Consider the following 23,877-nt stretch of genomic DNA (forward strand, 5'->3'; position numbering starts at 1 on the left):
GTTTGCGCTTTACAAATACCGTCTTAATTTACCTTCGCACTCCCTGTACAACACCACCTAAGCACCATATACAAGTTGGACAAGTGTGGCACAGCGCCCAGAGCACATGACTTCATAGCATAGCAAACACAGGCTCACTGTTTCATACCTGAGTCCAGCAGCAGCTCAATTTTTCAGCATGACACTCTAGACAATACCTCACTTAATTTCCGTACTCAGCACTTTCAGACCAGTAGGGGTCAGTAGTTCACCGGCTTTACCCCGAGTCCATCAGCAGCTCAGCTTACGCCCCCAGTGCCATCAGACCTGTAGTAGTGAGTAGTTTGCACTTACCGAATTGATTTGATACGCACAAATTTACCTTTGCCTTCCCTGTATAACACCCTCTAAGCACCATACACAAGTTACAATGTTCTAAAAAAAAGTTCCTCCGAGTAGGTATAACTACATACTGATAAAACTTGGACAGATGTGGCACAGCGGCCAGAGCACATGACTTCACAGCATATGACACACTGTTGGACTCAGACTTTCATCCCCGAGTCCGACAGCAGCTCAGCTTAGCAGAATGAGACTGTACACAATAGCTCACATATTTCCCGTAACCCAGGACTTTCAGACCAGTACGGGTCAGTAGTTCGTCCTAATAGGTATAAACACATGCTGACACTACCTCCACAGGTGTAGTGCAGCGGCCACGGCACATGACTTCACAGCACAAGACACACAATTTGGGCTCACGCTTTAATCCCCGACTCCCGCACCAGCTCACCTTAGCAGCATCAGACTCTATGCAATACCTCACTTAATTTCTGTAGCCCAGCACTTTCACACAACTAGGGGTGAATACTTCGCTTCACACCCCATCTATAGCACACCCTAAACACCCCACATAGGTTACAGTGCTCCTACCCTCCTCTTTCCCACTTTGTTTGCCCTTTTTTCCCCTTACTCACTTCGACGGAATCACAAAATGGCGGCCAACACTTCCTAGTTGCAACCGCTCGCAGCGCTCACAGCCAATAATTAGCAAGCTCGTGCTCGTAACGCCTCAGCAAATCAGATGGCAGAATTCCCAAATATCGATATCTGTAAATTTTGATACTTTTCAAAAACTACTGAACAGATTTACACAAAATAAACAAAAGTGTGCTTTCTAGACCAAGACCCTTCTCCCTGCCAAATTTGGGGTAATTCCGTTCACCCGTTCGACCTGTAGCCTTGTCTAAAGATTCGTATGGAAATTAACATGGTGAAAACACGTTTTGGGACCCCCTTTTTTTCTCGCCCCCCCTTGACGAATCACCCCCAGACTTCCCACATATGAGCTGATATGCACAAAGAATTAGTTTGGAAAATTTCATGAAGATTCCTCAAACGACGCCAAAGTTATAAGCAAAACAAAAAATGCTCTTCCTATGGTCCTAACTATAACTACCTACTGGCGACCGCCAGTAGGTAATATATATACACAAAGCAGAAACAATATAAATGGTAAACGTTTAAATATAGTATAATCATAGCAGGGCAGTCCTTCTTTTGAATCTTCCACAGGTACAGGAGGGTTTAGAAGAGTGGTTCTGAAGGTCGTATTCTTATACCTGGTGCCAGCCCTTGTGTGAGGGAATTCCCTACCCCACCCTCACCCCCAAAATTGGTTCTGGTCAGTTCTTCTTTTTCCCTTGTTCTTAGCTCTAAGCTGCTTAAAGGGACAAAGGCAGGAATGGGCCTGTTGTCAAGTTCCTTTGAGTGCGCTGTGGTTAGGGTACTTTTAAATGTAACTAGAGCAAGGTATAGCTCCTTCCCAGCCATCCTGTCAGAAAGACCCTATCCCAGTTATACCCAGGTCTCATTGTTCACAGTGTGGCCCCAATACACATCCTTGATAGGGGTTCCATTAACAGGCTTAGATAGCTGGAAACTCCTAGAACGGCCTCCAAAACCTTGGGCAGAAAAACACCATCTTTCTAAAAGTGGCAGTTTCAAAATTATAATCTAAAATCTAGCTTTACTGTTAAAGAGGATTTTAAATGCAATTTATTTGAGCGTAAGCATACATTTTCTACCTGCTCCCAATCCAAAGATAGCAATTCTTAGATGACATAAGGTAGCCTCGTGTTAATTTATGGGAGAGATAGGCTTTACAACAGTGAAAAACGACTATTGGAGTTTTTCACTGTCGGGACATGTAAAACGTAAGCAAACATGACCTGCTTTTTAAATTTCATGCACCTTGCCCTATGAGCGTTTAGAGCCTACCTTAGTGCTGAGATATATATTGAAAAAGGAAGATTTAGGCCTAGAAAAAGGTTTATTTTGCCAGGTACATGGCAAGTTGAAAATTCACTGCAACTGTCGTGGCAGGCCTGGGACATGTTTTACAACACTACTGTAGTGAGTGGCACATTGGGTGCTACTGCCTACTAGGAGCATTTGATTTACTAGGGACTTCCAAGTAAATTACATGTGCCAATAAGGTGTAGTCCAATTTTACCATGTTTTAAGGAGAGAGCACAATGACTTTAAGACTGGTCAGCAGTGCACAGGGCCCTCTTCACAAGAAAACGAGTTCAGCAAAGTAAGGGAGCGAAGGTGAAACGTTTGGGGGAATACCAGCAGCCGCGGCCCGTGGAGGGAGTTCCGTGGGGTGGTAAGGCGGGGTGGGGGAGGGGCAGGGTGGGGGGTTCTAAAAACCGGAATATGGATAATTGCAGGTAAGTAAACAATTAAATAAATAAAACGAATTTCGTAGCGCGCGCTGCATCGCATTTTGCGATGCAGCGCGCGCTACGAAATTCGTTTCGTTTATTTAATTGTTTACTTACCTGCAATTATCCATATTCCGGTTTTTAGAACCCCCCGCCCCGCTTTACCGCCCCACGGAACTCCCTCCACGGGCCGCGGCTGAATACCAGGCCAAGGATGTCAGGTCTAACACTTCCGATGCTGTGTTCTTTCATTAAATGTATATTTCTTTGCCCTGAAGACATTCAACATAGTACAGAGGCTTGTGCCAGGGGTTGGTGCTGCAATTTGTCTGTGACTGTCTGTCCTTTCCTATGAAGGTCTGCAGAGCTGCTGTGCTTTAGTTTCTTGCAAAATGTAAGCTTCTCTCTATTTGTGGGACCTCTCTATTCTGTGGTGAACAATGTGTCTCTTGCTTTGCACCCACAGACAGCAAGCACATCATATGCATTAAAAATATTGCTGCGATCTTGTGAAGTTTGTTTAATGGGCCAGAAGCTGCATGTGGAACCACTCGGAGCTTTATCGAAGCTATTTTAAGACATAAGTAGCGTTTTTCTAAACGCAGGCAGCGCTGTAGCCTATAGAGACCCATCGGGTGAACAGGTTTATGTTATTCCCCAGGCGTTTACTTGTCTTTCTGGCCTGCTTCCTTTGCTGCTCTCGGCCCCCAGTTCAATATTTCTCGCATTGTATTACCTTCTACCTTGTTTCCAGACGTGTCAATAGACATTCTCCAATGCAGGCCATTCGGTGCAGGCCTCATTAATCACATCCAGGGCATGAAAATGATATAACAGGAAAACATATTGTGGTAATAAGCCTCTCCTGAATATACCGAGCTTTAAAGAAATTGGAAAAGCTGCAGGAAAACCGCAGAGACCCCGCGTCCTTCTGGTGGATTCCCAGCCTGCCTTTCGATTTTTTCCCTCTTAAAAGCCGGTGCGGCTCATCATTGTTCGCTCTAACCTTCTCGTTAGTTCATAAAATGGGCACACAAAACAAGCGCATAATTGGATCTCGAGAAAAATGTAGGTTATACTTTTATAGACGCAACGCCAAGGTTAGGAAAACTAGTTAAAGTTTAATTTCAGTCCTTTAGTCTCTTTCCGAGTTTATGAGGTTTTCTTCTGCTGCATCAGAAAGTGCTGGCGGCATCAAATACTTTTCTAATTATTTCTCCTATCCTCAACCTGCTAGGACACAGACATGAAAATCAGTCTCAAATAACTTTTTCTTCCTAAGGTTTACTTTGACCGCTAATCTTGGTCCATATACATTTATTGGTAAACACACATCACCAACATATGAAGTTATGTACAGGTTATTTACTTCTAATATCAATTCAATGTGTGTGTGCATAACTATATAGGGCCACATGTAGGACCATTTTTAGCAGTTGCTAACTGCGAATCGGGCCACTTGCGGCCGCTAAAATGACCTGTAGCAAGTATCAACCCTATTTTGCAAGACTGTAACCTGTTACCGACTCGCAAACTAGGGTTTGTGAGTCGCTATTAGGAAGGGTGTGCCAAGAGCATCCAATCCTAAGAGCAAGTCACAGGGGGATGTACGATTTCTTTGCGACGGTAATGCGGTCGCAAAACAGTTGCCGTTTACTGCCTACTTCAAGTAGGTTGTAAGCCCGTGGCAAACGTGAAGAGGTCCTCAGCAAACCCCTTCTCTTTTGTGATTGGCAGCAAAAAATATTTTTTAAGAGCAGGAAGGGGTTTCCCAGACCACTGCCTACTCTTAGAAAAAAATGAAACCGAAACGTTTCATTTTTCTTTTTTAAATGCATCCCATTTTCCTTTAAGGAAAATGAGCTGCATTAAAAAAATAGAAACTGCTTTATTGAAAATGCAGTCACAGATATGGTGGTCTGCTGACCATTCCCAATGGATCACAAATTAGGACCTACCTCATGAATATTAATGAAGCAGGTCCCTTGCAGTCCATTTGTGAATCACAAACAATGTCTGAGACACTGTTGTATATTTCATGTTGTGATTTGCTAATTGTGAGTCGCAAAAAAATCACAATTTGCGAGTCGCGAAATGAATTGGTTGTACGTGTGGCCCATAGATATATATTTTCATTAAAAATGAAAACTTAACAGGATGTTTGTATGTCATGCCCTAAAGTAGCTATACCTCTCTGTTCTTCCATGCACGGTGCTGTCATCATTGATTTAATTCCAGATGTTGCAGTGATATTATCTATGATGTGATAGAACATGCCATGAGTGATGTAATATGTGAGGTAATAAAAAATGTCCTAGCTATCGTAACGGAAAGTTTCAATTCTATTAAGGACTCGGAGGCGAGGATTATGCCTTCTCTCTTCACTTTTATTAACAGCAACCAACTTTAACAAAGAAGACTACATTTCCCATGAACCCTTGGGAAAAAATGTAGTAAAGAAAAATGTCCAATCAGGTACAGCCCTGAGGCCTCCAATCGGGGCACCTTCAGTCCCAACATAGTCTATCCTCACTGGCCCTTCATCCACTTTCGTCGCGGGAATTCAGCCATTGGATCCCTCTCATGAGTCCTGTTTATTGGCATTAGAACCTACGAGGACAAAGGTACATTGTCACTTAATGAATGTCAAGCCTTCAATCAAATAGCAACCTAATCATTATTCTCAAAACAAAATGTATTACTTACTCAAAACGGGGTGGTTACCTCCAATGAAAAAACCCTAGGGTGGGATAATCTGGGCCTCCAATTCCTTAATAGAAATGAAACTTTCCGTTACGATAGCTAGGAAATTTTTCATTCTATGTCAGGACTGGAGGCGAGTATTATAGTAGTTCAAAGCTTGCTCACCACAAGGTGAGCCATGTCCAGCATCGGCTTGAAGTAGAACCTTTTAAAGGTAAAGTCCGAAGACCAATCCGCTGCGTTGAGGATATCCTCCAAACAGGCACCCAAGCCAAATGCTTTCAAGGCCATTGCTCCTCGAGCTGAGTGAGCCCCAAAGTGCTTAAGGCTTATACCTGCCTCCTGCATGACCCACCTAACCTATCTGGCAATGGTGGGTGAAGACACCACCTTAAACGGTTTACGTAAAGCAATAAGGAGTTGCCGTTCCCCAGGGAGACGAAACTCCTCTGTCATTTCCTCATAAGCTTTCAAACAGCGGACTACACACAATTTAGGGGAATCTGGAAATTCCGGCTATGAGATTGTCTTTGTGTGACATTTAGTCCTTCTATGCAGAGTGAACGTCACTCCATCCGGAGTAAAACTTCTGGCTGTGATATCCAAAGCACGCACGTCAGAAACACGGCAATATGAGATGAGGCAGAGTAACATGGCCAACTTGGCCGACAACTCCTTCCATGACAGAAAACAGTTAGGTTGCCAAGATAAGAACAAGTTGAGGACCTGGTTGACATCCCAGAGAGCCGAATAGTGGGGTTCCGGAGGTAGAGACAGTCTGATGTATCAGAGCAGCCTGCATACGAGGGGGTGCTCCCCAACTGCCTCATTGTTAAGCGGCACGTGACCCACTGAGATAGCTGAACTAAAGGTGGTTATTGACCTGCATGCTAGACCATTAGAGGCCAAGTGGGCAAGAAAATTCAGGATGTGGACCACATTGGTGTCCAAGGGATTGAGACTCCTTCGTACACACCAGCGAGACCATCTGCCCCAAGCAGACCTGTAACGTTTAACCGTGCTGTCTGCCCAAGCCTTGGACATGAGCTCTTCAGCCTTTTCTGAAAGGCCAGGGACCTCCCATCATCTCCCGTAATCCTCCATGCCATGAGCCACAACGAGTTACCCTGAATCAAAGGATGAGGAACTCGGTCAGGGCTCAGGAGGAGATCTTGACAGTGAAGGAGTAGGATTGGAGAATCCCAAGAAAGTTCCAGAAGAACCGGAAACCAGACTTGAGATCTCCAAAAGGGGGTGACTATCATCACTTCCACTCGCTGTTCCTGATCTGAGCTTTCACCCTCGTGATAATTGCGAAGAGAGGAAAAGCGAACCCTTTCTCCTGGCTCCAGTCCTGGAAGGCATCCGTGGCAAATGCCAGTGAATCCAGTCTCCAGCTGAAGAACCGAGGGAGCTGATGGTCGAGTCTCGAGGGAAATAAGTCTATTGAGAAAGGAACCCAAAGGTCGCTTAACCTCTCAAAAACAACTGGGTCCAGATGCCAGAGACTAACATTTCTGAAGTTACGGGATTGGAAGTCCGCCACCTGGTTTTCCCAACCAGGGAGCTACTCTGCCGTGACCGACACCTGATGGTCCAGACAATACTGCCAAAAGCCGGCAGCCAGGTCAGGAAGGGCTTTGGACCTCGTGCCCCATAAGTGGTTTATATAGCGGACCACGGATATGTTGTCCATTTTTAGGAGGACAGATGGTTGGATGGAATCCCTTGTCCAACAGCCGACGGCGAAGGAGTCTGCCAGGAGTTCCAAGCAGTTGATATGTAATCTCCGTTCTTCTGGAGACCACAACCCTCCTGTAGAGAATTTGCCGCACCTGGCTCCCCAGCTTACTGTGCTGGCATCGGACTCTATCAATAGGTCCGGTGCAGAACCAAAAATTGCTACACCATTCCAGGCGTCCATGTGCTCTAGCCACCATTGAATTTCCTCCCGTGCCTCCTCGGAAAGAACCACCTTGTGGGAGTAAGGGCACCCTCTGCGTAAATACGACACTTTGAGGCATTACAGAGCTTGATAGCGCAGAGGGCCCGGGAAGATGGCCTGGATGGAGGCTGAAAGTAGGCCCACAATTCGGGCCACATCCCAGAGCGACACCTGCTGTTTGGATGAGGACCGTCTCAGTTTGTGATGAATCTTTGAGACTTTCCTGGATGGTAGACTGAGACTGGAGGAAGTGAAGTCTACTATGAAGCCAAGGAAGGTAATCAACTGGGAGGGAGTGAGAAATTACTTTGTCTCATTTACCACAAAGGCTCTGGAGAAGATCTACTTCCATCTGAAGATGACGAAGAAGCTGAGGAGGACACGCATACATAAGGAGCAGATAGTCCAAATAGACTATCATTCAAACCCCCGAGCTCTCAAGCACTCCACTACTGGCATGAGGACCTTGGTGAAGCACCAAGGGGCCGATGACAGGCCAAAGGGGAGGAATGCAAACTTGTACGTCTGCCGCGGCCAGATGAACTGGAGGAACCTCCGGTGGGGAGGGAAGACCGGGATCACTAAGTAGGTGTCTTTTAGGTCCAGATGCACCATCCAGTCTGAAGGACGCAAGACATCTCTGAGGAGATTAATTCCTTCCATTTTGAAGTGGCGATAGACTAACCAGATAGACTTTACCCTCCAAAGAAGGTTGCTGGCATTTTGCCCGGAGGCAGTTACGGGCATCTTTTTCTAAAGGCTTCCGTATGCGCATTGCCACATAATTGGCAACCTTATCCACCGGAGCCCAGTCCGATGAGCGGGGGTGGATGATCTCGTCAGGGTCAAACATGTCTGAGATGTCCTGTGAGGGGCGGGAAGGGAACCAAGGGCTGGAAGGGTCGGGCCCAGTGTTCGCATCCCCTTCATCGTCGGTGGGCACAACGTCTTCCGGTGGCAAAAAAGGTTGGGTAGCCAAAAAGGCTTGTTTAAGCTTATCAAAGGCACTAAGGTCAACCCCTGTCTTAGTGCACGCTTGGCAGGGGGGAACGGGATCTGAAGGTAGGGGAGTTCTCAGGGGTCCAGGCTGGGGGGCAGGAAACATGGGGAGATTAGTCAGTCATGCTAGGGCTTGGTCTATCTTCCTAGATAGTCTGTCCTCAAGGGGTGCCCTGAAAATGGAAGCATCCACTGTTTCATAAAACTCATCATCCCAAGGGAGGTCTGCCAGAATATCATTCCCTCCCTGAGAGTCTTCCTCATAGTCCCTATTCATATTAATGGACTGTAATAAGGGTAGATGAGCATAGATATAAGGGGGTCTGGGTAACAGACCGGGATACCCTGTCCTTAAAAAGGTTTACCTTATGGGGCTGGGTGTCAGCCTAGTGTTTATGCGAGGTTCTCACTTACTTTTAATGGGTCTAGGCCATGGGCACAATAATACCTGGTGCACCACAGCTGTAAAATCTCTTTGATAAGCTGGCCTGGGTATGTGCCCATAGTGGCGTGAAGCACTTAGAATACAGACCCTTAAAGGGTGTTCAAAAATATCAACATACAGACTCTGTTGCTTAACAAAAGGGAATGTGCCTGGGCAGCAGAGCATTAATATTAAATCAAGCCGGCTGGTAAAAACATTCCCCAGCGCGACCGTTACACCAGAGGCATCCTCCTCAGGCCAGTGCCCATTTGGACTATGGACTATGGCGCACCATTTAATCCCCTCAGGGAATTGAAATGCGGGCACCGCGTCCCGCTGCCTCCCTGGCAGAGGAAGGTCAGAAACGAGCGCACCAGGAAATCAGAGTGGGAGCAGGAACTCTCCCATGGCTTCAAGCTCAGGCACCTAGAGCTTAACGGGCCGCCCTCAGATGTGCTGACCATCTGAAAAAAAAAACAACAAACCTAGTGGCAGCGCGTCAGAGGGAAAAAAGCGTCCCACTGCACAGTAAAGCCTTTTGAAGGCTAAAATGGTACATGCAGAAAGAAAAGGAAATACGCACTGAGGCATGCGAGAAAGCACAGAACGCGGCTCAGAAAGAACCAAAAAATTTGAGACTGAGTAAAAAGCATTAGACTAAGTAAAGTACAAATTGCGAACCAAACACAAATCAAGGCAATCACAAGCCTACTAGAATACCTTTGAAAAACACACAAGTTATTTCAACCAGTTAATTGACAGGCAATATACAATGCAAAAAATAAGAAATTCCTACAGAGTAGGAAAACCACTTATCTCGGCTACGCAGCAGCGAAGAAAGAGGATGAAGGGCCAGTGAGGACAGACTATGTTGGGACTGGAGGTGCCCTGATTGGAGGCCTCAGGACTGTACCTGATTGGACATTTTTCATTACTACATTGTTTCCCAAGGGTTCATGGGAAATGTAGTCTTGTTTGTTATTGTTGGCTGCTGTTAATAAAAGTGAAGAGAGAAGGCATAATCCTCGCCTTCAGTCCTGACATAGAATTAGCAGTGCATGGCGAGGGCACAAGTTACGTATACTTTTTTTTTTTTTTTAAACTAACCCCAGATATTTTTAGGGCGCGCTATGCTGGGAAGTAGACTAGAATAAATCTCGCTGTTTGTGCTGCAATAGGCCAAACCAGTAATCCAGTCCTGTGACGCGGGAACCACCCCGCCCCCCCAGTGCAGCGCAATCTCTCGTTTTGCCAGCAGAAAACCCAGGGATGCTAACCTTCGGACTGTCTTAGGAAAATTGACCATATACCCCAACAATGCAACTTCCGGGGTAGGATCTAAAGTAAGCCCAAGTATCTCCCCCAGTATTTTGTGTACCTGCACCCAATACGATTGTATATGTGGACAGGTCCAAGTCATGTGGGCAAAATCAGCGTGTGGGGCGCCGCATTTCCAGCATATGTGCGGCCTCTCCGGGTCAATTTTATGTAGTTTTGCTGGCGTCATGTAGCTTCTACGAAGTAACTTATAATGTAAAAGCTTATGGCGACTATTTAATGATACTCTTTTAGTGACCTTACAGCAGTCGGACCATTGATCATCCGAAATAGGGCGTCCCAGGTCAGACTCCCACTCCAAACGCAGCTTCTCATCTATGCAGGGAACCTGTGCTATACAGAGTTTGTACAGTTTGGAAATAATATGCGCCCCTGTTTCCTTCTCAATGAGGCGAGTCAATGGCTCGAAAGAGGCAGGCTCCAGTGGAAATCCCCTTATCTTGATTCTTACTGTTACATAAAGACGGTTGAGAACAAATTTATCCATGAATGTGGCGTCCCTGAAGCGTGCCTCTTCCGAGACCGAGAATATGTGCCCGCCCGGGTACAAATCACCCACCTTGGTGATTGCAAACTTAGTCAATGTGCGTTGCACGAGTTTCTCGCCAGTTAAGGGAAGCCAACGGGTATTTGGCAACGGAAGGGACGAGGAATATAAATGGGACTGGCCCGTGTAGCGCAGGAGCCTGTTCCATGCCCAGCTAGTGGTCGAGACCGTTTGTATATCGACCAGGTTCCTGGGTTCACCTCTAGGCAGAACCGCTGCCAAGCGGTCAGGAAGAACAAAATCAGCTTCTGGGCGTAGAAATGGAATCCGCGCGTCAGGGTGGTACCAGGCACAGGCATGGGCGCATTGTGCAATCAGGTAATATAGATAAAAATCGGGTACTCCTAATCCGCCTCTATCGTACGGAAGAGTGAGTATCATCCATCGGACCCGGGGCTGTTTCCCGCCCCAGACCAATCGAACCAGATGGGATCGCAATGTGGCAAAAAAGCTCTGAGTGAGGGGTATGGGGATATTATTAAAAAAATATAAAAATTTGGGGAGCACTATCATCTTTATGAAAGCGATTCTACCTGCCATAGATAACGGAAGCTGTAGCCATCTGTCAACCTGTGACTCGAGTTTCGTAATCGCGCAGCCATAATTAAGTCGTAGAATCTGTTCTTGATTCAGGTTTATGTGGATACCCAAATACTTTACTGTGTCCGCGCACCACTCTAGCGGGAACTCGCATTGCCAAGAGGAGGTGCTGCTGGTCAGCGGAAAAATTATGGACTTATGCCAATTGATACCCAGCCCAGAGTGTCGACCAAAGCGCAGTATTTCCCGTATCAGCGGTGCTAGGTTCAGCTGTGGTTCTCTAACATAAAGGATAGTATCATCGGCATATAATGAAACCAATAGGGGGCCTGTCCTGAATTGCAGCCCTCTATGAAGATGACGCTCTTGAAAATGTCAAATTAAAGGGTCCATGGCGAGAATTAACAAAAGAGGGTACAGCGGACAACCCTGACGGGTGCCACGGGTAAGAGCAAACGGGCGTGACAGCGTGCCATTAATGCGGAGTCTTGCCGTGGGCCGACTGTATAAGAGCCTCGTGGTGGCAATGAAACCTGCTGGCATACCCACCCGCCGCATGATGGATAGGAAGAAGGGCCATTCCAGAGTATCGAATGCTTTTTCTGTGTCAAGCAGGATGGCTGCCGCTGGAGTAGCAGGGTTGATTCTGTGCAGCACTGAGAACAAAGTCCGCAAATTCAATGAAGTTGAGCGGTGGGGGACAAAGCCCGATTGAGCCGGCGAAATAATAAACTCTATCAATTGTGAGAGCCTGTTGGCCACGATTTTGGCGAGGATCTTATAGTCGATGTTCAATAGCGATAGGGGCCTGTAGGACCCGCAAAGTGCTGGATCCTTATTAGGCTTTGGAAGTAGAATAATGACTGCTTAGCTCAAGGTGGGAGGCAGGGTTTCCCGCTGCAAGGCCTCAGCATACACCTCAATGAGTTTCGGTGCCAGCAGATCCGAAAAGGCCTTGTAGAACTCGCCCGTCAGGCCGTCAAGGCCCGGAGCAGATGAGCCCCTAAGCACCTTAATCGCCCCACGTACCTCGGTCACCGTTATGGGCTCTGCCATAAACTCCTGCATGCCTTTCTCTAAGAACACTAGCGCAATTTCAGTTAAGTAGTCCTCTCGCACAGCAGTGTCACTGCTGTGTCCAGTCGTGTATAATGCAGAGTAGTATGCAAGAAATTCGTCCCTGATATCCGCGGGCGTCGTGCGTAGTGATCCGTCCCGTCCACGAATTTCAGTGACGTACACTTTGCTGTACGGTGGTCTCAAAACCTGAGCCAAGGTGCGGCCCGGACGGTCACCCTCCCCATATCTACGGGCAGTTTGATATTTACCCAGATAGAGAATCTCCTTCTCCGCAGTCTCCCTGTAATCAGATAGGAGACTCAGCCGCCTGGCCAGTACGGAGCCTGGAGGAGCGTGAAGTGCATCTGCATCCAGTGACCCTAGTTTAGCCTTCAACTGTGTAAGTGTAGTATGCAACGCTTTAAGGACCCCTGCGATGTTTGGATATACAAACACCCCGAATATAGGCCTTAAACCCCTCCCACAGCACGGCCCAGGTATCCACCGAGCCGGTGTTAATTGCAAAATATTCCTCAATCGCCTCATTGACCTCATGGCAAAAAAAGGTCGTCAAGCAGCGCTCGGCCAGGGAAGTGCCATTGTCTCTCAAACCTCTCGGGGCGCGGCACTTGCAGGCAAAGCAGCACAGGATAGTGGTCCAAGTACGTCCTTGGGAGGGTCCTCAATGTCCGGTACCAGGGGGACACACCAGGGGAAAGCATCCAGAGATCAATCCTAGTCCATGTATTGTGTTGGCCAGAGAAATGTGTGTAGTTTGTGGTGGTAGGGTTGCGCCTGCGCCAAATGTCAATAAGGGAGTATTGGTCACAGAGATCACAGACTGCGCGCCGCGCTCTGGGCTTAGTGTCAGCCGCACCCGAGGTGCTATCCAGGCCCACGTCCAGCAAAAGATTAAAATCTCCGCCGATCAAAAGCAAAGCAGGTTCAAGTTTAGAAAGTTGAGCGTGTAGCGCATGAAAATACTCCGTGGAGTCAGTGTTGGGGGCATAGACGCAGGTGAAAATGACCCCGTGACCCATCAGCACCCCCCTCACTATGATATAGCGCCCCTCTCTATCTCCAATGACCTGTTGGCAATGAAACAGGACCCTTTTATGAATTAATACTGCTGTGCCTCTAGCATAAGTGCTAAAATTGGTGAAGTACCTGTGCGCACCCCAGCTCGTCGCAAAACGTGCTGCGTCAGTAGTGGGTAAGTGTGTCTCTTGGATAAAGGCGACGTCCACATTATGCCTATTCAAGTGGTACACCACCTGTCTGCATTTACGCTGATTATTAAGACCCTGACATTCCAAGACAACAGTGACAAGTCCGAGGGGCAATCATTTAAGCCTATTCGAGCCATCCAGGAGCATGAAGAAACAGACGAGAACAGATGTCATCATATCACCCACATAACACCACATACGACACACCAAATAAATGCGACTGAGATCAAAACAACCTTCGCCATCCCCCCTCCCTCCACCCAGCCTTACTACAAAAAGCGTGAGGCCAATCCCAACCTGTGAACAAAAAAAAACGTGCCATACATTTGTGCCATAGGCAAACGCACTTAACAATAGGAACATTAGAACCAGCATAAGAACCCCGAGGTTTCCACCAGAGGGGGTGGCAACGCCACGACAGCAGCCCAGCATTGCATATCTTACTCAACAAATATGCCATGTCCCCCCAACATATAGTCAATGCAATAAAGAAGGATCAAACAGTGCACGTCTTCATCCCACCCCGGAGCCAGAAAACAGGTCCAAGCTAGCCATGGAGCCACTGTGTGGAGGGGATGGCCCACCCCCCCCGTCTCGCGGTAGACTCTTATTAGGTTTGTATGTACGACAAAAGTCCTGAACATCTGTAGGATTGTCAAAGAACTGCACCCGGCCCTCAATTTCCACTCGCAGCCGTGCGGGGTATAGCATGCCGTACGTGAGGCCGAGATTGCGGAGCGCAGCCTTTACCCCAGTGAATTTACGCCGGGCTTCCTGTACCATCACTGTGAAGTCAGGGTAAAGTGCAATTTTTGAGCCTTGCCAGGTTACATCTCCCCGCTCCCTGGCCAGCCATAAGGCAGTGTCTCGGTCTCGAAAGTTCATGATGCGGGCTATCACAGGGCGAGGAGGGAGTCCAGGATTAGGTCGCGGCCCAAGGGAGCGGTGCTCCCCCTCCACCACAAAGCCTGGCGTGAAAGAGTCTCTACCAAATATGTCCACCAGCAATTTTTCCACAAAGACATCCAGACGACCCGTTGCTGTGGACTCCGAAACACCAAGAATGCGCACGTTATTGCATCTACTACGCGCTTCAAGGTCCTCGTTTTTAATGGCTACCTCCTTTAGTATGTGCCCCATTCTATCAAGACGCTTGACTGCCTGCGCCGCACCATCCTCAATGTCGGAGATCCTGGACTCTGCCACATCCAGACGTCTATCATGTGCCTGTATCTTGGCGCCCATTGATTCCAGCGTCTTGTCCAGGGAGTCAAAGCGACTATCTATGGATCTCAGCCCTCATCTCCTGCAGCCAGTCCACGGGAGGGGCCGGGGCCGTCGCTTCACCAGCCGGGCTCTCAGCTCGTTCCGCCATGGCAGGGGCACCCTCTGATGGTTGATCCACAAGCTTCTTGAAGGGAAGTGTTCTTTGTTTCGGGTCCCTGCGACCCATGCCTCCGCAAAGCGGCCGGAGTCCGCTCAGTCCGTGGGGGATCCTCTAGGGTGTCGACAGGCAAGGATAGAGTAGGTGCTGTCAGGTAATCCCGGCCCAAAGCAACGCGTGGTTCTCAAAAGCACCTCCACCTAGCTCGCAGTGTCAGTCACGGCAACCATATTCACGAACCGCAGACCCCTGCTACAGCAATGCAGAGGCAGGTGAACTCCACCTCCCCGCGCCGGGTCCAGAACCGATGAGCACCCGCACAGCCCCCAGGTACTGTTCAGCCAACACCACCGGTAGGGGCAACAGGTGACCAGCGCTGTCCGGAGCATGCACCGCATGGAGAAATCACTCTTCCTAGGATCAGCTCCTCAGGTGGAGGGACTCGTGGGCCGGGATAATCAGGCAAGATGGCCAGCCACCGCTGGCCAGTGCCCTAGCAGCCGCTGAGGGGGGCAACGCAGGGGCAGGATCAAACCCAGACGCAGGGGGCAACTAGCAGGCTCACACTATCACCCCCTGCGTGGCGGCCAAGCCGGACAGCTCAGCAGCATCGGACATAAGCAACACGGTCGGCGTCGCTCACACATAGCAGTGGGGGGGAAGCGGAGCCCACCAAACCCGCGCCTAGTTACTCACCACCCCAGCGGCCCCTGCAGGATTCCTCCGTTCGCGCCGGCAGCCACCGCCACCACGTCCGCCGCTCTCCGTCTACTCAGGCCGCCATCTTGTATTTCCCACGTCGCAGGCAGTATCGGGGCCGCAAACGGACGTCTCCGCAGCCACAGAGCCCCGAAGTCAGGCTACCAGATTCCAGGGACGGAGCGGCATCTCCCGCCGTCTATTCCTCGTTTCAGGAGGTGGGGGACATCGTTGTATATGCTGGGCTGCCGGCAGAGCTTCAACGCCGCGCAGCCATCGTAGCTCACGGCTTGGCCACGCCCCCCCAAGTTATGTATACTTCAAGGGACAAAACATATTTACTTGAAGTAAAAGTAGCTGGTAAATTCCAGTCTTCTTTTTTGTTTAAAATGGTATGTTTTAACAGACATTCTCACCTAACTATAACATCCCTTTAACCTTTAGTTTTTCAGTGAATTTCCAAGGTTCTATTAAATAGTAAGCTCATATTTCGATTCTAACTGCAAAACTTTGTTTTTTTCAGTGAATTTGTGTTTTTTTAAATTAAAGTAGGATGTCCAATACCCTGCGTAGCATGGGGTTGGGTGCCCGACCCTCCAGGAGGCCCCCCAACTCCTTCTGGCACACTGACTATGTGATGTAACAATATCCAGGTCGTCATTTTAAGTAAGGCAGACCTACTGACTTTGTCACATAGTCAGAACACCAAAACACAAAAAGTGGGCCTATTGGCTTTATCAAGAGTTCAACAGATAAGTTTACACATATCACTGTTTAATAAACGTGATTGTCATATAATGTTTTCAATAAAGCTTTAACATGCCTTTGAGCCTTTTTTAACATTTTTTTTCGGGACACAAAATATTGATGTAGAACCAACCACAAGAGGTCACTGCACTCAACAGAAGAGCATACAGCACCAGCTTGGAGTCCTTTAAAAATATATGGTAAGCTCTCTTGGGATCATGGATTTAATAGCCCAAGAGACTTAGGGGGCATATTATCAAGACTGGCGGTAAAATTATCGCCGCTTTAGCGGCAGAAAACTGCCGCTAAAACGGCGATAATGGGCTTGATAATATGCTCTATGGAATTCCAATTGAAGCCCATGTTAGATGTGAAGGACGTCTAACATGGGCTTCCATAGAGCATATTATCAAGCCCATTATCGCCGTTTTAGCGGCAGTTTTCTGCCGATAAAGCGGCGATAATTTTATCGCCTGTCTTGATAATATGCCCCTTAGAGCCATATGTAGCATTCCAAATTACGATTGCGATTTGCGATCGCAATTTGGCTCAGTGGTATGTATTAAAGAAAAACTGCTTCGCAAAATAAGGTATCGCAAAATTTGCGATTCCTTATTTTGCAATTGCATTTAAGGAATCACAAATTGCTGTTCTTTAAATGCAATGTAAGAAGCACAGAAAAAGTGCAATTTGGCCTTAATGAATCGCAAATTACCACCAACTTGAAGTTGGTGTGAATTTGCGATTTCTCTGAAAAATGCACATTTCAGGGATGCAACAGGGTATCCTTTTGACACCCTGCCACCCTTGAAATTGCAATTGAGAAGAATGTCTAGGCCCATAGAAATGAATGGGGAGGTATTCCTTAATTGCGAATTGCAATTTGCAATTTGCAATTAAGTAATATGTAGGATTCACAAATTATTTGCAAATCCTACATACATAGCGTTTTGCGATTCTCAAATAGCGATTTGCAAAAAATCGCTATTTGAGAATCGCAAAACCAAGCTTTCATACTTATGGCCCTTACTGTGTTTTTTGAAAATATTGCTGGGAGTTTGCCACAATTCCTAGAGCCTTTCAAAATGTAAAAAAAAATACTTGGTGGTGTCCCAGCTCCTTCTAGCTGCATTATGGGCCACTCCGCAATTGGAGCAGCCAATGTGAAATGAGCGGCTACTCTACTTCATTTCACATTCACTGTTTTATTTAATTTCTTTCATGGAAGGGGCATGCAGCTCCCTCCCCAAGCCATTTTCGGGCTCCAGGGACCCCAACACCATTGGCCGATTCCCTTTTGTCAATGAGTAGGGGGTGTGCAGCCCCAACCCCGATCCACGAAGGACTCTATCTCTGGGACCAACGTCTATTTACGAGCTACTTAAGAACCTCAGCAACCCTACCCACTGGGGCAGATCATTTCGTTGCTGCCTTTCCCAAACTTTCCAAAGAACCCAGAGGCCACATCCAGGGGAGGGGGAATTTCTTTTTTAAGGGGAGGGGGCTTGCCTCCCCCTCTATAAGCCACTTAAAGGCCCTTGGGACACCATCCCCTAGGGTGATTTTTATTTTTTGGGAAGGGGGCATGAGGCTCCCTCCATGAACAATCTACGGCCCGGGGACCTGATCCCCTGGCCCTGATGGCAGCAGTATTCCAGGGCCGCATTCCCTGGGACACTGCAGTTCCCTGCTTAGTTTTGCTCCTGCACGACAGGAGCAGTGTACATCTGCTACTTGCTCCTGCCAGACAGGAGAAAATAGATGTAGCTGTTCCTGCCACACTGCAATGGCCTTGGGGGCCCTTGAGCTCCCCAGCATGCATCCCTAAAAGACGCCATTGCAGTGGGTGACCCAGGTGGGCACTAGGGCATTCATAGTAATTTAAATTGCATTAGCCCAAAGGTTTGGGGTGCCTAGGGCCTCTAGAAGGCTTGGGGGGGGGGGGTTGCATGCTGTTACCCTTAAATAATAATGAATGAGTCATGGAGGATGGGATCCCCATGGCCACTAGAAGGGTCAGGGAGGCGGACCACCCCCACTTCCCAATAAATAAACATTTTACCAACACCACAGGCCCTGGACGATTCCAGGAGGAAGGAGGCTTCTGCTGAACAAGCCTGCACCTTTTAAAAATGAATCTGCCGATATTCTTTGGACCCTCCTTGGATCCATGGTCCTGTTTAATAAAAAAATTAAATTTTGGCTCCCCCACCAGGACTAGGGGATAAATTATCCCTACCCTGCCCCTCTATATGATTTTGTTGTACTTTTTCAAGAAAGGGGACTAAGTTCGTAAGGGGTAAATTAGCTGATGCAATATTTTTTGAGGTGGCAAAATATAGCTCCTTCTCAGCCATCTTGTCAGAAAGACCCTCTACCAGCTATACCCAGGTCCGATTCATCTCTGTCTGGGCCCAACCACATACTTGAAAGGGTAACCATTAACAGGCTTAGACAGCTGTTAACTCCTAGAAAGTCCTCCGAAACGTTGGGCAGGAAAATGCCATCTTTCTAAAAGTGGCATTGTCAAGATTATAATATAAAATCTGTCTTTACTAATAGAGATTTTTATTCCTTTGAGCGTAAGCATAATTACTCTCTCTGCTCGCAATCTGAAGTTAGCACTTCTTAAATGAAATTAGGTAACCCAGTTTTAATCTATGGAAGAGATAGGCCTTAAAACAGTGAAAAATGACTATAGAGTTTTTTCACTGTCAGGACATGTAAATCTTAAACAAACATGTTCTACTTTTTAAATTCCATGCACCTTGCCCTATGAGCCTTTTGGACCCACGTTAGGGGAGACTTATATGTATTATAAAGGAAGGTTTAGGCCTAGAAAAAGGTTTATTTTGGAAGGACGACATGACAGTTTAAAACTGCACTACAGACTGCAGTGGCAGGCCTGCAGCATGTTTTACAGTGCTACTGTAGTGAGAGGGTGGAAACTCCTAGAAAGGCTTCTGAAACTTTCGGCAGAAAAACGGCATTATCAAAATTATAATTTAAAATCTAGCTTTACAGTTGAAGAGGATTTAAATGCAATTAATTTGAGCATAAGCATAACTTCTCTATCTACTCCCAATCCAAAATGAGCAATTATTAGATGAAGTAAAGTAGCCCAGTGTTAATCCATGGGAGAGATAGGCCTTACAACAGTGAAAATCGACTATTGGAGTTTTTCACTGTCGGAACATGTAAAACGTAAGCAAACATGACCTACTTTTTAAATTCCATGCACCCTGCCCTATGAGCGTTTAGAGCCTACCTTAGTGGTGACTTATATGTATTAAAAAGGAAGGTTTAGGCCTAGAAAAAGGATTCTTTTGCCAGGTTAACATGGCAGTTTAAAATCCTGCTGTAGTGAGTGGCACATTGGGTGCTACTGCCCAATACTAGCATTTAATTTACAAGCCTTAGGTGCAGGTAGTACCATTCACTAGGGACTTCCAAGCAAATTAAATATGCAAATCAGGTGTAGTCCAATTTTACCATGTTTTAAGTTGAGAGCACAATCACTTTAACACTGGTTAGCGGTGCACAGAGTCCTAATACCAAGATAAACAAGTTCAGCAAAGTAAGAGAGCGAAGGCAAAAGGTGGGGGAATAAAACCATGCCAAGGATGTCAGATCTAACACTTCTGATACTGTGTTCTTTCATTAAATGTATAATTATTTGCCCTGAAGACATTAAACATAGTACAGAGGCCTGTGTCAGGGGTTGGTGCTTCAATTTGTCTGTGACAGTCTGTTCTTATTCTATAAATGTCTGCAGTGCTGCTGTGCCTTAGTTCCTTGAAAAATGTAGGCATCTCTCTGTTTGTGGGACCTCTCTATTCTGTGGTGAACAATGCATCTCTTGCTTTGCACACAGAGACGCCAAGCATATAAGCCTTTTCATATGCATTAAAACTATTGCTGCAATCTGGTGAGGTGTGCTTTATGGACCAGAAGCTGCATGTGGAACCACTCAGATGCTTTATCAAACCTTTTTTAAGACATAAATAGCATTTTTCAATGGTCCCATTTAGAGAAAAATGTATGGGACCCCCCACCAGGATTAGCGGGGCAAAGTACACCTACATGTTATTTTAACTTTTTTCAAGACAGTGGACTTAGTCCCTGATGGCTAAAATACCTGTCGCGATATTTTATGATTATGCAGTGGCAGCCAGTCAGTTCTTATCTTGAGATCTGTCTGCTGTGCGGACCCTCCGCTGTATAAAATTATATATAATATTTTGAACCCTGGTTTCTCTAAAACTACTAGACAGATTTACACCAAATCACAAAAAGAACACTTATATTTTGAGTAATTTCATTCAGAGCTTTGTGTTATCACTGTTTAATTTCCCTATGGAAAATTACATGGGAAAAAATCATTTTGGTACCTCCCCCATTGTGCCGGCCCCAGATCACCCTGAAACTTTTCCAGGAAGAAGCTGATGTGGATAAATGTTTTGGGGGGAAAGTTTTGTAAAGATACGCAAAACACTGCCAAAGTTATTTACAATCAATAAAATGGTTTTCCTATGGAAACATGGTACTAACTATGAGTACCCCAGTGGCTGTTTCCCACAGAGTAAAATGTCAATAAACTGTTTTGCCAGTAATCTTGCTACAATGTCATTTGGGGGTAAGATAAAACAGATCTAGTTGCTGGCCCTAGGCTAAATGTGGTATCTTCTTTTGGCATAGAAATGTGACTAGTCATCATTGAACTCTTTTGCTTCGGGTTCCTCTTTGTATTCTATTTAGAATAATTTCATTTGAATAATAGCCCAGTTTTGGTGTGTCTTCTAAGGTCCTGAATATGCACTGGTGTATGAGGTTCATTTCTTTCTCCGCCCATCATTACATTTTGTTGTCCTACCCTGCCAGCATCCTATTTTCCTATTGGATTCTTTCCTGGCAGTTTTTTCTACTAATACTGGGCAATATACTGCTTTTGCACATCTCTCTGGTTTGGTGACTAACTGTTGCTTTCATCTTGAGCTGACCATGAAGATGATAATTACTAGCGAAGGCCTCCAGCTGATTGAGAGGACGATAAGTGTCGGCTTCAGTCTTGAGCACTCAATTCAAGCTGTACGTGTATTCTTGAGTGTTTTCTGTTCTCTACATCCCTCCTCCCTCAGCAGCGCACTCACTTGCCACACACTTTCTGAAGTCTTCTTCAGAATTTTTTGTATGGTGTTTTATGTTTTTGTCACACCTTTGGATATTTACGCAGCTCTACTTCTAACTTTGAATTTCGCTACTCCACTTGCTGCTTCATCAGCATTGGCTACACTGATCCATCTATCATTTCCGTGTTCTGCCTTCAACCTGAAACACACTTGTCTTTTAAAGAACTCCTGCTTTTCGCTGGTACTAATTTTCTACAGTAGTGGTGTTTTTGTAACTGCAATTTAAGAAACAAGCATTGGCAAAGCAATAGGTCTTGCATTTGTGAGAGTTACAGCTATTGCCATTGTAATTGACAATGACTTTTATACATGTGATTTGGTTTTGAGTGGATGTATGTGGTGTGGAGTGGAATTATACGAGTTGTATTGGAATTGTTAGTAGTGTGTGGTTGAATTGTGTGGTGTTGATTAGATTTGTGTAGTTGAATCGTGTGGCATGGAGTGCAATGGAGTTATGTGGATAGTAATTATGTAGTATTGAGTGTAGTGGAATTATGTGGAGTGGGATCGTGTGCCATGGAGTGTACGTATATGCATTGGTATTTCCTGTTTTGGTGTAGTATGTAGTGGAGTTTAATTATGTGGCGTGCTGATGAATTTTGTTGCAGGATGTAGAATTCTGTGGTGTGGATTAGGTGTAAGTGGTTTGTTGTGTAATTGTGTTGTTGAGTTGAGTTATCTGGTTTGTAATCGAATTATGTCGTGTGGAATGGAAATGTGTAGGGTTGAGTTGTGTGGTGTGGAAGTTGTGCAGGCAGACAAAATATGAACTAAAACACACTCCTTTGCCAGGACACCTTGCTTATAGGCATGTCCAATGGAGGGCTATCAGTTTCCCAATTTTAGAGGCCTACCACAGGCCTGCCCTTGACCTAAAAGTGCATGCACGTGGAACTCTGATAAATGCATGAGGGAGAGACGGGCCACTCTTAATATCCTTTTCAGCACACACACATAAAGCCATTGCAAATACCAACTTATGTTATTACCACAAAAAAGTCAGTCAACTGTAAAAATACCTTCAAGTATTTTTGCTTTATGGTATATGAAGTCACTCTGATTTCACTTACACTGTGTAAACAGGTGACTGGTGAAATTTTAAATTGGTGGGTCATAAGCAACTGAGAAGTACTGCCTCAAGCAAGCCCTTCTTTACTATAACAGACCCAGGTGTGCAGGATCCTTTTACATAGCACTTCATGTCAGATATTTCTAAGTGCATTAATTAGTAGTTGTTACTAATACCAAATAAAATTGTACACAATGTGCATTGAACTAAGACTGATCAAAATGTTGATTTGGCCTTGTGTTGATTCCAGATCATAACTCCGATCTTACACCAGATGAAAGCAGTGGGTTTTCAACTCTCTGAGCCATCGGTGTTAAATTTGTCTATCAAAAGTAAATGTCTGCACTTGCCTTTTCAAACGATGACCAAAAAGATGCACTCCACATGTGATTTACACAGATATCGGCTGTATTTCAAGTGGATCGGTGGCAGCAATGTGGGTAATAGTCATCTCTTCTGTCATACGCCTCATCAAACCTTTCTTCCTACAGTAGTGAAAACCTATAATGCAAACTCCCTGGCAGATGGCATGTGAACTTCTGCCAACAGCTAGTGGCAGGATGCAAAGTTACACATAAGACAAGGTTTATTTTTTAATGTTGACATCATCTTGCTGCTGTTTCTAAGAAAAAGCAAGTAGGTTTTATGCAGTGGCGAGGCACTTCCTTTAGTTAATGTGACAGGCACGGATTTTCTGAAACACAGTTTTTCTATTCTTCTCTTTAGTGAATGATGCACCTGAGCACATTTCATGTTTTTCAAGCACAATTGCCAGATGCCCTCATATCATGTGTGACAACTTCAACCAGTTCTGTATCTTCATCTAAAAGCATGTTGCATTCTGGGGCTTGTAGTTTCAATTCCGAAAATTATTTATTAATTATGGGGTTCAGAATTCACAGCATGCACACTTGCCCACATGACATGGGGCTCCTTGTCAGCTGTGCAGCGGCGTCTGAATGCATGGATCAGACAAAATGACCCCTTTACAAAGAATACCATGTTGGGAGTAATGCAGCATCATGTGCTGTTGTATTCCGCTTTAGGTGTCCGTATATAGGTTTTCCTGAAACATGTCCTTATATAGGCACAATTTGCATTGCCCTTATATAGGCATAAGATCCCAGTCCTTATTTAGGCATTAGCCATGCTATCCAAATACAGGCATGGTCACCTACATCCGTCCACCCCAACGTCACAACGAGTTCTTAGAAATCAGACCCTTAAGCTCTTGGGAGTTCCCCTAGTACAGGATTATTGATTTCTCCAAGAATACATTTATTATGCATGAACCGCT

The sequence above is a fragment of the Triturus cristatus genome, chromosome 3_2 (genome assembly GCF_964204655.1).
Source record: "Triturus cristatus chromosome 3_2, aTriCri1.1, whole genome shotgun sequence".
Taxonomy (NCBI): domain Eukaryota; kingdom Metazoa; phylum Chordata; class Amphibia; order Caudata; family Salamandridae; genus Triturus; species Triturus cristatus.